At 52.1% G+C, this 14,977-nt stretch overlaps 2 long non-coding RNA genes across 2 annotated transcripts; both read left to right on the top strand.

Annotated features, from left to right (window-relative positions):
- The first annotated feature begins 7,263 nt into the window (after window positions 1–7,263).
- LOC131401931 (uncharacterized) lies at window positions 7,264–9,595 on the top strand. The gene is made up of 3 exons (XR_009218139.1): window positions 7,264–7,330; window positions 8,950–9,018; window positions 9,443–9,595. It is a non-coding gene; the product is annotated as an uncharacterized LOC131401931 (long non-coding RNA).
- Window positions 9,596–10,500: 905 nt separating this feature from the next.
- LOC131401932 (uncharacterized) lies at window positions 10,501–11,304 on the top strand. The gene is made up of 3 exons (XR_009218140.1): window positions 10,501–10,608; window positions 10,811–10,911; window positions 11,218–11,304. It is a non-coding gene; the product is annotated as an uncharacterized LOC131401932 (long non-coding RNA).
- The last annotated feature ends 3,673 nt before the right edge of the window (window positions 11,305–14,977 follow it).

A 14,977-nucleotide genomic window follows, 5' to 3' on the forward strand; every position in this document is an offset into this window, starting at 1 on the left:
ATGGGGCGTTGCCTGCACGCCAACTTGGCCAGGAACAAGGTCTCCTGAGCTGGTGTAAATGGAGAGCAGAGGAAAAAAAGAAAAGCATTCAGCCTCTCGTCCTGCCATGAGCACAAGCTCTCCCTCCAGCATCCAGGTGCCTGAAGTTGCGGGGACACATGAGCTGAGCTTGACTTCCGCCCCCAAGATATTCACCCCAGACCTTCCCTGACAACACACGTGTCATTATAAATAACATGTCAATACATTTGAACATTTAGATGAAATTCACAAATTGCCAGGAAAATGAAAGTTACCAAAACTGTCTCAAGAAGAAATGAGAAATCTGAATAGTCCCATGTCTGAAGAAGAAACTGAATCCATAGTTTAAAACATTCCCACATTTCATTGTGGCTAACACCTCTGCTGGCAAATTCCAGCAAACATTCAGGAGAGAAATAATACACATTGACTCTAGCTCTCCCAGAGAACAGGAAAAATGGGAAAAACTTTTTGATTCATTTTATAAGAATAGCTTAACTTTGCTACAAAAATCTTACAAGGTCATTAGAGGAAAGGAAATTTACAAGCCTCTTTTTTTCTGGAACTAAACTCATGTATTCCTAAAAAAAATTAACCTTGCAAATCCAGCTATATTTTTGAAGGAGGCCACATCATGACCAAATTTGCTTTATGCATTGCCATTCAGTGTGCTACTTCCTGAAAAAGGAGAAATAATAATCTGGGTAACTGCGGTTATTATCTATTCTATATATCATGTATAATCTACTATAAATAGAACTGGTCATGTTCTGTTTGTTGGCCTGGGTGGTGTTAACATATGTGTACCCTTTTTGATAACTTATCAATCTTTACACTTGGATTTGTGCTCTATTCTGATTGTATGTCATATTTCAACAAATATGTTTATTAAAAAGAGAAAATGAAAGCACAACAATGAATGAAAACCATAACAGTTATCCAATTGAGAAGTGCCCAGAGGACTAACCAGAAAGTTTGGGGAAAACAAACCAAAACGGACCTAACAAGTTAAAATGCAGAGTTATTTAGAGTCAATACAAACCGGAAATTAAGCTTATTGAAGGTGAAATTGTAGAGATATACACATGTGTATGTGAGTATTCTGTCATGTATACATACATGTATATGATATACATAGATACATGCATTATATATATGTATGAGTGTTTGCCAGGCAAATAAAAGCCAACAAATTGGTTCTGGTTACTCTGCAGGGAACAGAGGGCAGTGGACGTCTCATACATTCTGGCATGGAAGCAAGACTACTTGTTCTCTGTGGATGAATAAACAACAAGAAAAGAGAGCCTGTGGTAGGTAAATACATGATTGATTTATCTGAAAAGCTCATCTCCTCCCCTTCAACTTGAAGGTTAGTGTAGGGCGAGAGCACGGGTAGTTTCCACTGTTCACCTTCTCCCTTAATATTCAGAACAGAGAATCAGTTTTATTTTGGGTGGCAATTCAACAAACTAAAAGATAAAATTCCTAACCCTTCTTGCAGATAAGAGTGACCAGACCAAATTCAGGCCAATGATGTGTGACAAGAAGTATGGAGTGGGGGTTTGTGGAGGCTGCACAGATGGAACTGACATAGATGGGAGGTTCAGCATTAGACACATGTGACACCAATCCACAGGTGTCGTAGGTATTATCTCATATACACCTGACGATGTTCCTAGAAAGCTGTTTTTAGCACCATCCCCATTGTGCAGGTTGGGAGACTGGGGAGATCTTGAGAGGCACAGTGGCTTTTCCAGGACACAGAACTGGTAGGATAAAAGAGGTGTGACTTCAGCTCTGTCTCCTCAAAGCTGGCCACTGGTTCCACTCCCAAGGAGCTGTGGGGAGGGTGGTGATGGATATTTGTGTACAGTGATGGAGATGACATGGGCAAGGAGGGAGAGCAGCCAACAGCCTAGCGGGGGCTTTAGGTGGGTCTGATTGAAGGAAGGGGCCAAGTAATAGAACCTTGAAGAAGTGACCTCACTTCCTTGGTGACAGCCCCCAACAGAACTTAGAACTCTGGTTACCAGGCACCCACATTGTAACCACAGCCTCCTGTCCAGTTCATTTGAGTGGAGACACTCGACACAGCAGGATGTTCTCGTGTTGTCCTGTGACTTTCCGAGGCTCTGGCTCCCGGAAAGCCAAGAATGAGAGCATGTTAAGTCGCTTTAGACATTGGCTCAGCCCTCACCTCGAATGTCTGTGGCCTTTTGGCAGGAGGAACCATCAGGTAACAGCGTAGCCCAGGGCAGGCCACTCTAGGTCAGGCCACAACTGTGATCCCAAATGGACAGCCCCACACCCCTTGACCCTCAGTGTGTGTGTGTGTGTGTGTACGTGGGAGGTGGAGTTAGAGAAGGTAGTATGAGGAGGAACCACCCTGAGCAGGAGCAGGTAGCTAAATGGTGGAGATCTGGTGGTGTGTCATGTTCATACTGAAGATCTTGGCTGCAGGAGAGGATGGTGAGTGCTGGGGACCAAGCTCTTCTACCCACATGTGAATCCCAGGCCGTCCAGGTGTCATCACATTCCTTCCCTGATGGAGACTATGCAGATGCCCCTCTGTGCCTGAACTCTGGTGGGGTTTCCCTCTGTGGCAAAGTCCAGGCAGGTCCCTGATGCCTCCTGGCCTGACTTCTGGGCACTGTCACTGCAGAGCTGCACCCAAGTGATGGTTGAGGAGCTGGTAGATGGTTTCCAGTTTGCCATCTCCCTGGAGAGGACACAGGTGCACCAGTCCATCAATGAAGAGGGCTGGTTTGAGGTGAGTGTGGGTGCAGAGGGGTCTTCATACCCAGGACTCTGAGATGACCAAGGCACTACTAGAATGCAGACTCAAATCTGAGTCTCCCCTGGAACCCCCCAGGATTTTCTCATTAGAGTGCTCCACAGCCCCACTCCCAAAGGAATCTGGACCTCCACTCCTTCCCACCAGCTACACAGGAGGGTAGAAAGTCACCTCAATCCTCCCGCTGGTTCACCATGATGTCATTGAGTGTATGTACCTCCTCCTCTCCCTCAGTGTGAGGATGAGTCCACCGTGAATTTCAATGAGGCCTGCAGGATGCGGGCCCTCCAGACAGGAGTGATGGAGAAGCTGACAGAGTCCATCGCACCAGCTTTCCTGAGGAGGAACATCTCTAGCTTCACCACCTTCATGGTCAACTACTCGGCCTTAGACACATCCCACCAGGTCCTGGACCAGCTGTTTACTAGGTGAGTGCCCACTCCCTCCTCAACACAGTGGTGACTGTGCCCCCTGCCAGCTGTATGTCCTGGGAGTGTCACCAAATCTCTCTGAGCCTCAGTTTGCTCCTCTGAAAAGTGGGGTGGGAGAGGATAAATTTCATGGGGATCTTGCAGGAACTAATGGGATCAGCCATGGTGGGTGCTTACCTGGTGCCTGGCTCTGCAGAGAGGGCTGTGGACGTGCTGTGGTTGTTCATGGTGTTTATTTCTCTCTTCCCCGTGAAAAGTAGTCTGCCTCACCCATGTCTGAGATGCGGCCTTTCTGAGTTTGGAAAAGCACATGGAAACCACCCTGTCAAGGAGTTGGAGATTCCATCCAGCTGGTCCTGGTCCTTTTCCTTGGGGTAGCCAGTCAAGGATCTCTGGGGCAGCAGAGAGGCCCTAGGCCCACTCAGGTGTCTGGGATGGTTCTGGGTGGATTACATTCATTCAACCATGTAGATTAAGCACCTACTGCATGCAGGACATTTGGAGACAGTAAACCCAGTGAATGAAGGAGACACAATGTGTGGCCTCAATTTCCGTCTGAGAGTCAGACATTGACATTCGACATCATTCGCAGGTCTTGTCATCCACCGTCCATCCCAAGGGATGCCCTCATAGCCTCCTATACCTCTGAAGGCATCTCCCCTTATTCCAGCCAGGAGGGCAGAGCGCAGGACCACCTAAAAAAGTGAGTGGTCTTTGGGTGCAGAAGGACGGCCTCCTGTCTCTAAAGAACAAGCTGTCGGGGGAGAGATGGAGGCTGTGGCTGAGGGGAGCCTGTCAGAAGCCGCATCTCACGCATCTTTTGATTCTCATGGGAAGGCAGAGGCCCGGTGGCTTCCACTCCAGGAGGACAGGAGTCAAAGAGCTATGGATGGGTGCCAGGACCCCTGGGAACCAGAGGGGTGGCTGGGCTGAGTTCTCCCCTAGAAACCCATTCCCACCACAGACCCATTTTCATCTGCCTCCCCTTCTCCACATCTACCTCTTCTGACCACCGCCTCCAGGCCCAGAACAGGAGGTGTGTGAGCAACCTGGTCACACATCTGTCTCAGTGCTCAATCCAGTTGCACAAGTGCATGGAGGGCTGGGGTGGGCTGTGTCCCAGACCTTCAGGAGAAGAGTGTCAGTGGGAAGAGAGTCACAACAGACTCTGTGTCAACCTGCTGGATAAGCAGGCCTGCCACTGCCAGGACAGCCTCACAGGGGTCAGGGCTGCCATGTGGCTCTCACCTGGATGGAGAGGGGCAGGCATAGGGTCCAGTCACAAGCCAGGGTGCCTTGGGTGAGAAGCGTGGAGGGAAAGGCCAGGCCTCTGACTCTGTTGCCCAATTGCCTCCCCCAGTGCCATCTCTTCTCTGGTGGGAACCTGCCCGAACCCAGGGCAGGATTTCTGCGAGCTCCTGCACTATCTCTGCTTCAGCATGAAGCTGGCCTCTCTGCATCTCAGCTTGCCTGGCTCGGCGCTGCAGGGCCACGCCTACCTTCTCCAGGTCCAGCTGGAGCATCCACGGCCCATTGAGGCAGAGCTGGAAGGTGAGGCGACTGCAGTCTCGGATGACAATTTGCAGAATGTTCAGAGGCTTGGTTCACTTCAAGGCAGTGGGGTCTTTCCTGGCTTTGACAGGCACAGGGGAAGTCAGCTACTTGAGTGACACTGTTTCTTTCTCCTCCTGCAGTACCATCTCCAGAGCTCCCTCCAGCTCCAGCGCCAGAGCAAGGGCCAGCTCCACGGCTAGATCCAGCTCCAGCTCTAGTTCCACCACCTGTGCTAGAGCTGGAGCCAGTGTCACCTCCATTAGTCCCTCCAGGGCCAGAGCCACCAACACCATCAGCTCCTGCCCCAGTGCCAGCTCCTGAGCTGGAGCCAGCTCCACCAGTGGCTCCAGGGAGAATCCTTCCTCCACCTGGAGAGATAACAGCAGAGCCAGATCCAGTCCCAGAGCCCGCCTGCCCCTGGGACGTGACCACCAAGAAGCTGCTGAGGGAGGAGAAGCCTGACTTCTTGGAGTTCCCTCCCTGGCTGGTGGCAGAGCAGTTGACACTGATGGATGTGGTGAGCAGCGGGGCTCTCAGGGCAGGTGGGGCAGGCCTTCCCTGTGCCATCAGCTGCCCCAGACCTGCCATTTCCTGATCCAGAATCCCATGATCTCGGTCCAACCTCTTGCTTCCCCACATACCCTCATGTGACCTGAGCAGCCCTCTTAACTCTCGAGCCTTTGCTGTCCTCATGTGGACAGGAGAGATTGACACTGAGAGCAGCTGCCATGCAGAGTGGCTGTGCAGATGGATGAGGTGGAGCAGAGAGGAAGTTGGGCAGAGTCTGCGCTTTGGTGGGGGAGGGGAGCACACTGAAGTGCTGTCTTGTCCTTGGGTACTTCACTCATTTGCCCAGGAGGCCTCAACAGCCTCAACACTAATTAGGCACTTAATGTGTACATGACTACAAGGCAGACAAACAAAGCCCCTGGTTGTTGCTGCCTTGGGGGAATGTGCATCTGAAAGAGGAGTCAGACCCTAGGATGGTCAGAATGGGTGGAAGATGCCCCTAGAGATGGTCATGCAGGAGCCGAGTTCTGGTGTTTGGAGGAAGTGAGACTGGGCTGGGAGCAAATGTCTCTATCCCGCGCCACAGTATCGGTTCCTGGGTCATCCTGTGCTGGGTGCCCTCAGGGAACACAGGCAACACCCAGGGACTCCCACAAGCCTCAGGCCACATTCTCAGCTTCCTGAGCTCCAGCTCTCACCACTGACCCAGCCTGGGACTGGGGGCTGTGGACACTGAGCTGGGCTGTGGCAGGGCTGGGTGACACTCCCTGTCCTCCCCAGGAGCTGTTCAAGACAGTGAGGCCCCACGAATTCCTGGACTCCATCTGGTCCCAGGGTGACAACAGGGGCATTCAGCACCTGGCACCGACCATCCATGCCACCATGACCCACTTTAACAGAGTGGTCGAATGTATCATCACCACCTGCATTGGGGACCCGAGCATGACGGCCCAGGACAGGGCCAGGGTGGTGGAGCTCTGGATCCAGGTGGCCAAGGTAAGATGTGGGAGCCCTGGGAGCCCCTCTCTGGAGTCGGGGGAACTGCCCCTTCTCCTTTCTCAGCTCTCATGTTTGAAGTCTGTGGTCTGAGCCTTTGCACAAACCTTAGGCCCCTCCTGCCAGGCCTCGATGACCTGACTCCTGGTCCCAGTGGTGGGAAGCTCACCCCTTCCTGGGCTCCTTTCTTGGCTTGAGCTAAAATCCTCCTCCCTGGAAGTATTCCTCATCAGGTTCCAGCTGTGCCTTTTCCGGGTTCCCTGAGCCGCTGTCTCATCCAGGACAGGAGACGTCAATGAGGGGACAGAAGCCAGAAGAAGCAGGGCTCCAGCTCCCCCTCACAGCTCATTCTCTTCCCTTCCCCAGGAATGCCAGGGACTGAGGAACCTTTCCTCTCTCCATGCAATCTTCTGGGCTCTGGAGGGCCCCTCCATTCAACGTTTAAAAGAGTCGTGGAGACAGGTGTCCAGGTGGGTAGGCCTCTCTCCATGCGAGCACCACCTGGGTGGACCAGACACCCCCCACAGGGCTGGCATTGCCCTTCAGTCAGTTGGGACCTCCTGGGAGACAGCAAACCCTGGGGTTAGGGTCTGACCTGGTTGGCAGGCTTCAAGTCTTTCTGAAAACTTAGGCCAGTGGTTCTGCTTCAGGAATCAGTTTCCCTAAGTGACAGATCATGGCTTGAACCAAATTGAAGATTTTCAAGTGTTTGCAGCAACAGAACTCTCTGTCCACATGAAATTAAGACTGTTTAAAACACATCTGCTGAGAAAATAAGAGAATGGAGGCCCCAGGTGACAATAGGAGAGCCCCTCCCCAGTCCCAGACACCTCAGGGCTCAGAGGACACAGTGAAAATGCTCATCCAGGCTTTCTGGATCTTCTGGGTTTTCAAATAAAAGGGATTTACCCTAAAACCACTCCACAGTGTTTCTTTCGTTTTTTCCCTCCTCAGGAAGAACTGTAAAATAGTTGAAAAGATCTTCCAAACATGCCACCGGGAGAGCAGGAAGCTTCTCAAGGAGGTGAGTGGAGGCTGGAAATCTGGAAGGACGGGAGGTGAGGTGGGGAGGGACCAGGCAGGATGTGCTTTGGTAAGTTTTTCACTTAAGGTTCCCCGAGAAATAATGGTCTGTCTTGTCCAGCTGGACAGGAAGCGGGGGTGTGAGCTGCAGGGGCAGGTGGGGACTGTTTGGGGCAGGAGGCCTTGGTCACGGGATACAGTGGTGTCGCCTGGACTGTTCCAAGAGGTGAGGAGCTGGCAGAATGAGCAGGTGTCTGGCTTCCATGGGAACCCATCAGCTGGCCCTCATCATCCTCCAGGCTGGCGGGTGGATGGAATGAGTGGGGGTTCCTTTCTTCCTAAAGCAGCCCAGTCTGTCCTCAGGAAGCCAGGCCCCTGCTGCTCCTTCTGTCTTCACTGCACCTCACAGGGGAGGGCACTCTGCCTGTCCCAGGGATGGGCACTGTGAGGTCACACAGGCCTTGTGAACATAGGGGCTGCACAGCCTTGGGCCAAATGGTGGATCTGGGACAGAACTGTGTGCTCTCTGGGACTGTGCACTCTAGCCCGATAGTGGTCACTGCTGACAAACCAGTGAGTCTCCCCCAGGGCGTTGTCGTCAAGGATACGCCCCAGATGGCAATGAGAATTATCAGGGAACCTACAGATTCTTAATGGACCTTCCTGACAGATTCTTAATGGCCTCCATCGAGGCCCTGGCAGGAGGGGCCTAAGGATTGTGCAAAGGCTCAGACCACAGACTTCAAACATGAGAGCTGAGAAAGGAGAAGAGACATTAGAAGTTTCCAAGTGAAAAAGGATGCAAATGTCACCATTACACAGTGCCGTGGTCACCCCCTACACTGTCACTCAGATGTGGCACAATGGGGTCCCCTTCCTGAGTGAATGAAGGAGGAGTTCTGTGCAGGGACCATCCTGAGGGGATTCTAGGGAGCTGAGGCCTTTGGCATGGCCTCAGGTCCAGCCTGGTGTCAGAAAATCCCTGGGGGCTGGAAAACACAGAAGCCACTTGCATGGGACACCGAGAAACCTTGTGCCTCTCCATCCATGGCTCAGGTTGACTGAGGGCCTCAACACACCCCGAGAGTCCAGAGGACAGGACATTGGTCTGAGGTGTGTCTGGAGGAGGAGTGAAGGCCGGGGGCCAGGGCCTCTGGCTGCGAGGGGCAGCGGTCTCCTCTGTGGGCCCCTTAGCAATTCACTGCCCCTCTGTGGGCCTCGGTCTCCTCATCTGGGAAATGGAGGGAGATGATCTGTGGTGCAGGCCTCACAGGGGTGATGAGGTACAAGGGGGAGAGGAATGTGCAGCAGCTTTGTGCTCCTCCTCCTCGATGGGGGAGGGGACAGCACTGGTGACAGTCAGATGACACTGAGTCCTCAGGGGACCCTGGGAGGCATGGGGAGTCCTTGTCACACTTTCCTGATGAGGAGAGAGGCTTAGGGGCCTGGGCAGGCCTAAGGGCACAGAGGAGGGAGTGTTGGAGCTGGGAGTGATCTAGCATCAGGGCACCCTGGAATGGGAGCAGCCATAGACACCAGATGGCCAGGGTCCAAGATCAGGGCCCTGGGAGACACGGGGAAGGGAACATGGTCTCCCTGAGCCTGTCCTTGACCCTGCAGGAGGTGTCATCTGTGAGGGCCACCCATGAGATGGATCCGCAGGGAGCCCAGGAGAGGCAGCAGCAGCAGGTGAGGTGGCCTGAGGGGGAGGGTCCAGGTGTCAGAGGAGGGGTCACTCTCCTCACGGCTGGAGGCCTCCCTAAGAGAGGGGTCCCTCCTCCTCCAGCCCAGCTCCAGGAGCCCAAGAGCCTGAAATGCCTGCCCTTGAAGTGACCAGGAGGAGGCCTGGAAGGGCTGGGCCCAGGATGGGTTAGGGAGGGGAGGGGCAGGGACCACATACCCTGGGATTTGCCAAAAGCCGCCCCTGGGAGGTGACTGGGGAAGTTGGGTGGTCCTGGAGGGGGCAACTGGGGGGAGGCCGCTGAAGGTCCTAGGCTGTTCTCTGTGGGAGTCTGTGGTGGGCAGGAGGCTGGGGTGAAGGGATTTGGGGGAGGGTCCATGGGGGCACCTGAGAGGTGGGACTCATCTCACCACTCCCACCCTGATTTCACAGGGTGTCGTCCCCTTCCTGGGCACGTTCCTCAATCACCTGAAGCTGCTGGACATTGGGATGGAGGATGATCTGGAAGTGAGTGAGCCTGGAGGTGGGGCCAGGGAGCAGGATCCTGAGGTTTGGGAGGCGAGAGCCCTGCACTGGGACCTGAGCTCTCAGTATCTGGCAAACCTCCTCTCATGAGAGCCCCATAGCCACCCCTGGGAGCTGGGGAGTCAGGCCCATCTTAGCAATGCGTGAATAGATGCTCCGCATAAGCCCCCCACCAGTCTACCTGGGCTGGTGAAGCTCATAGCTGCCTGCCTGCAGAGCTGCAGGAGGCTGTGTCTGAGATGGATTCAGCCTCCCCCTCGGGTCCTGCCCCTGGGGGAGTGCCATCAGCCCCTGCAAGTGAGGAAGCACTTCTGTGTTCCAGCTGTCCCTTCCTCCCTGAGGCCTCAGTCTCCCCGTCTGTCATCAGAGAGGGTGTGCTACAGAAGGTCTCTGGCCTCAGCTCCCCTGTTCCTCCTGCCCTGGAGCCCAGAGCCTGGCCCAGTGTCAAGTTCTCTTTGTGGAAGGTCTGCCCTCTGCTGGGCCCTGACATTCCTGCAGCCTGAGAAGGGGTGGGATGGGGGTTGGTTATGGGCTTAGGGGGCTGTTTCTGATGGACATTGGCTGTCTCCCTTCCAGGGAAATTGGGTCAACTTCCAGAAATGGTGTGACGTGAGCAGTTATGGGGAGGGTGGGGATGTGGAAATCAGAGACCTCCCCTGGCAAGACTTTCTCTGGCCTCATCCCTTGGGTCTTACATTTATTGGGAGAGTCAGATCCACAAAGCTGGGCATCCCATCACGTTGGCGGGTGCGGGAGGGGCTGGCATCAAGGACACCTTCCTGGATGAGGAACTAATTCAAGCCAACTGTGAGGACAGGCAAGTCCTGAATGGAGTGGGAAGGAAGGAGGGTTCCCGAGTGAGCACAGACCCCAGACCAGATCCTCACTCCGCACAAGTTCCTGGCAGCCTTCCCCACCCAAGCCCTGTCTGCATCCTGTCCTTCCTCCCAGAAATTCAAAGTCATCCATAGGATCCAGCTGCTCCAGCAGGCTGCAAATTCATATGACCTGGAGCCCGATGAGCGATTTGGGGCCTGGTTCCAGGCCATGGAGCCCATCAGTGTCCATGAGAGGTGAGGGGGACAGGAGTTGGGTGAGGGCAGGGCAGACTCTCTCTGATGACCAGCTCCAGAGCCTGTGGCCTGGATCGCTGATCAGCCTCAGAACTCGTAGCGTGGTGACTCATGGGGCACCAGGACTCAGCTGCTGGCAGACTCTGGGAGGGGCACCTGAGGTGTGGCTCCTGGTAGCTCACAGGTCCACTCTGTCCTGTAGCTACTGGGTCTCCTGCCGGCTGGAGCCCGCACACCAGAAGGCGAGCAAAATGCGGCTCTTCAGGAGAAAGAGGAACCGGACATCCTCCAGTTTAGGGCCGAGTGAGTGTCAGGAGCAGCAGCGACTGAATCCAGGGGCTCAGTACAGCTTCGGGCTAAGCATGGGCCTAGATCCCAGCTCCAGTGCTGACCAGGCCTGGGACAGGCCGCTCCCCTCTTCTCTCTGGGACTCGGTTGCCTCCTCTGAAATGGGTGATGCTAAATGATGCCTCCTGCATCAGGGACAAACAGGGTGCTGTTGATGGACTGAGCACTCGGCACAGGGTTTGGATAAGAGTGAAGGGGGGCAGGGAGGTGTGCCGTGAATCTCAGAGAGGCACCCCAAAATAGTCTGTTTCTTCTTTTCAGCCACCGTGCCCTTGGCGATGAGCCATAACCCTCTGGAGACCACAAGTTCAGCTCCTCCTGAGCAGCAGGGCCACTGGGACCCTCGGGGTGCACCAGGTCAGCTCTTCCCCCCCCATCCCAAGTAAAGGAGGACATCTGAAGACTTTCCCTGGTTTCCACTAAAGCCCCAGATGGAGGGCACGACCCCCCTCCAAATCCCTGACATCTCCACCCCAGGGACTGTTTATCCATTGAGGAAGAGCATTAGTATATGTTTAAGAGTAAATATCAGATTTGAATGTTGCAGTAAGTTTTGTTTCTGTCACAGCCTGGGTGTTGTGGTGTGGTTCTTTCACTTCTCATGCTCATGTAAATGAGACACAGAATCTCACATTCTGCCTTGAATTAAGAACTCATGTATGGTCAGAGCTTATGGTATGTGGGAGAAGGGAGGACGGCCAGTCCCCTCCCTGGCTACTGAATGACACTCTCAAGTCCCCCTTCCTCACAGGACAGGTGCATTTCAGTGTGGTTCACCTGGGCCAGGAGCAGAGACAGCCCCTCAGATCTCCCTGGATGTAGAGGTTGGAGGGTCTTTCCCAGGCAGAGCAACAACCACTGAAATGTGGGTGTCTTTCAAATACCACTTGCCAGGACCATGTCCGTCCCCAGGACAGCGGCTGTCTTTCTACAGCTTTCCAGGAAGAAGGAATGTTTTCTGCTTCTCCCATTGAGGTTTCTTTTGATCAAATATTGGAAGTTACCGTTTTCTAATCAGTCTCTGGATTTGCATCAACACTAAATGAGGAAAAAATGTAAAAAGATAAAAGTTTGCATGTGGAAAGGACAAGGTCAGAGGAAGACCATGTGCTGATGGAATAAGGGCCGACAGCATATCCCCATCAGGACGCCTCTAGGGCTCCCTGTTCACCCTTCGCCTAGACTGGAATCCTCCTGGGATCCTGGCCCATGCCATGGAAGTCCTTTTCCCACTTGTTTCATATCCAGAGGAAAAGATTCATGATGCAGCTTTTAAACCTACAACAGGACTTTCTTCCATAAACCTCACCACTCCCCATGAACTAGGATTTCCAGCATCCCCGCACTTCCTTATATGATTCTTTTTGGGCAGAAATTCCCTAGAAGGCCCCCAGCCTCTCTGTCAGGTACATCGTGGCCATTCCTCCCTGGCTGGGCCTGATGGATCAGGGGTGAGCTCTGGTTTGCCAAGATAACAGACCTTAATCCTGGCCACTGAATGACCCACACTGTCCATTGCTGCCTAGGGTGACATCTGGGACCCTGGTGTTCTGAGGTCCATGGTCTCAGACAATCACTAGTTTACACACTCAGTCGTGTTGTTACTGACTTGTCCCAAAGGGGCAGCTGGGCCTGAGCGCATAGAGCACGTAGCCCCTGGGATGACTGTGTTCTTTTCCCCAGTCTGTGCTGTGGTTATGTGGATGTGTGTTACAGGGCTGTGAATCTTGCCTGTTGGGTGTTTTGAAAGATGAGGCACGAGAGCGGCAGGTATAGGAGTGGGTCCAGCAGGGGAATGCAACCCATCTTAGACAACACAGACACAACAGACACAATCTTACCAATTAAAATACTGAAACGCTTCCCACATGGGTAGTAAACAGACACTACTCTGAGCTCACCCCAAGAACCCACCCTACGACTAGGAGCTAAAGGGTTACCACCCGGCATTTTGAACATCATGCCCTGGAAACACCCTGTAAGACAAGGGCCATTGTCTTGAATTCCTTGGTACTTCTTCCCTCTCCTTTCTGAAGGCTGCAAGTGTCACCCAGGGACGCCTTTTCAGTTCAGCCAGATGCAGAGTAGAAATCCTGGTTCCCACAGCCCAGGCCCTTCCTGCCAGGGCACTGCCATCCAGGAAAGAAAGAATTCACACCTCGGTGTAGACATGTAAACACACACAGGCATATCCCACCCAAGCATCAAGATGCATGAACTAGTAAGAGAGTAAAAGGCGCTTCAGAAACACATCAACCAATTGCAAAAAAAGGGTTTTTTAAAGATCCTGACTCCAATAAAATGCAAAACCAGGAAATCACCTTGAGAAAACTGGGGGACTTTGGATACTGACCAGATAGTTGATTATAGGAATGACACTTTTATTTTTGTGTGTGATAACATTAGTGTGTTTGTGTTCAAAAAATCCCTCATCTGTAAGAGAAACTGAAAATATTTACAGCTGAAATGATGTGCTCTCAGTCATCTCAGCTGGTTAACTCTAGCGGGGTGGGTGTGAGGATAAACGAAGCCAGATGGTATACGAGTTGATAATTTTTGAAGCAAGTGACAGGTTCACAGAGGTTGATTTTCCTCTACTCTGAGATTTAGAGATTTTTGAAAACTTTCAGAACACAATTTTGATACAAATAGTATACTCGGTGTTCACGTTACAATGTTACAAATTAAAACATTGATTGAAAATATAAAGGAGTGCTTCTCCTTCCTGACCTAAGGAAGCTCTCTCTCAGTCTCGTTCTGTGAATGACCTGATGATGCCACCAACTGTTCACTTACCACATGTTTGTGGAGTAATTCCTATGTGCTCTGTGCTGTGTGCAAGGTGAACACATTTCCACGACTCTGGATCTCGTGTGGGAAGGAAGGCAATGAGTCTGCTGCCAAGGTTCTCTATGGGGAAAATAATGCCTCCAGGGGGTGTGCTCATTTTTAAGATTCCAAAATCAAAGCTACACAGGTTTGCCAGGTAACAAACAAGAGATACTTAATTCATGATACAGAAATGACCTATGTCTGAATTAACATGTGACAAAGAAGAGAAAGATTGATGGATTTTATGTTAAAATTAGATGCAAAATCATAGTTCTGGCCCCTGGCCCAGTGGTTAAGTTTGGCAAGCTCTGCTTTGGCAGCCCACGTTCTGTTCACAGGTGTGGACCTACAACACTCAGCAGCTATGCTGTGGCGGTGACCCACATACTAAGTAGAGGAAGATTGGCAACAAATGTTAGCTCAGGGTGAATCTCCCTCAGCTAAAAAAAAAAAAAATTACATGCAAAATGAGAATAATTTATGGAATCAGATTTAATATATATTAAAAGATAAATCTCATTCAAGTAGGTATCATCTCTTCATTGAGTTAACACTCAATGAAAAAACAGATATAAGTTCAAAACACTAATTCCTCAGCATCGATTATCCTATCAATTTTAATATAAAAAGGAAGAAAAATCATGGTAAATAAAAATTGATGTTATCATGAAAGGTAAAGATCACGATGGACGTGACAAAGAGATGCTGTGAGAGTCAAGCCTGTCTCATGGGGAATTTCTCAACCACATCACTCTCTTTTTCTTCAGCACCGATGTTGCTTTCCTCACTGTGTTTTCAGGATGCCTTTCTTGGCTCCTTGCTCTCTCTGCCTCCCGGGCAATCTCGTCTGTCCTCGAGGCCACAGTCACTCCCTCCCATGCTTTTCTTCACTTTCTGTGTCTGTCTCCTGATATCTCCAAAAGATGCTCGTTGCCTGCAGAGGGGCTATGAGAGACCCAGACCCAAAACAGGACTCATCTCTGCCCAATATGGACACTGGCTAGGGGTGGGCTCAGGGCTGGTGTGCAGACCCCTCAGCTCCAGCCACGGCCCAGGGATTCACCTGGACCCCCCAGTGCAACTGTTTTTAAGGTATTTGTGAATCCAAAGGACTTAAGAGTTCTCCTTCACTGCTGCAGGCCTGGAGTCCCTACAGTCTCCTGTATCCACAGACTTGCTGGGGATTCTC

This window comes from Diceros bicornis, assembly GCF_020826845.1.
Source record: "Diceros bicornis minor isolate mBicDic1 chromosome 27 unlocalized genomic scaffold, mDicBic1.mat.cur SUPER_27_unloc_1, whole genome shotgun sequence".
NCBI classification, from domain to species: domain Eukaryota; kingdom Metazoa; phylum Chordata; class Mammalia; order Perissodactyla; family Rhinocerotidae; genus Diceros; species Diceros bicornis.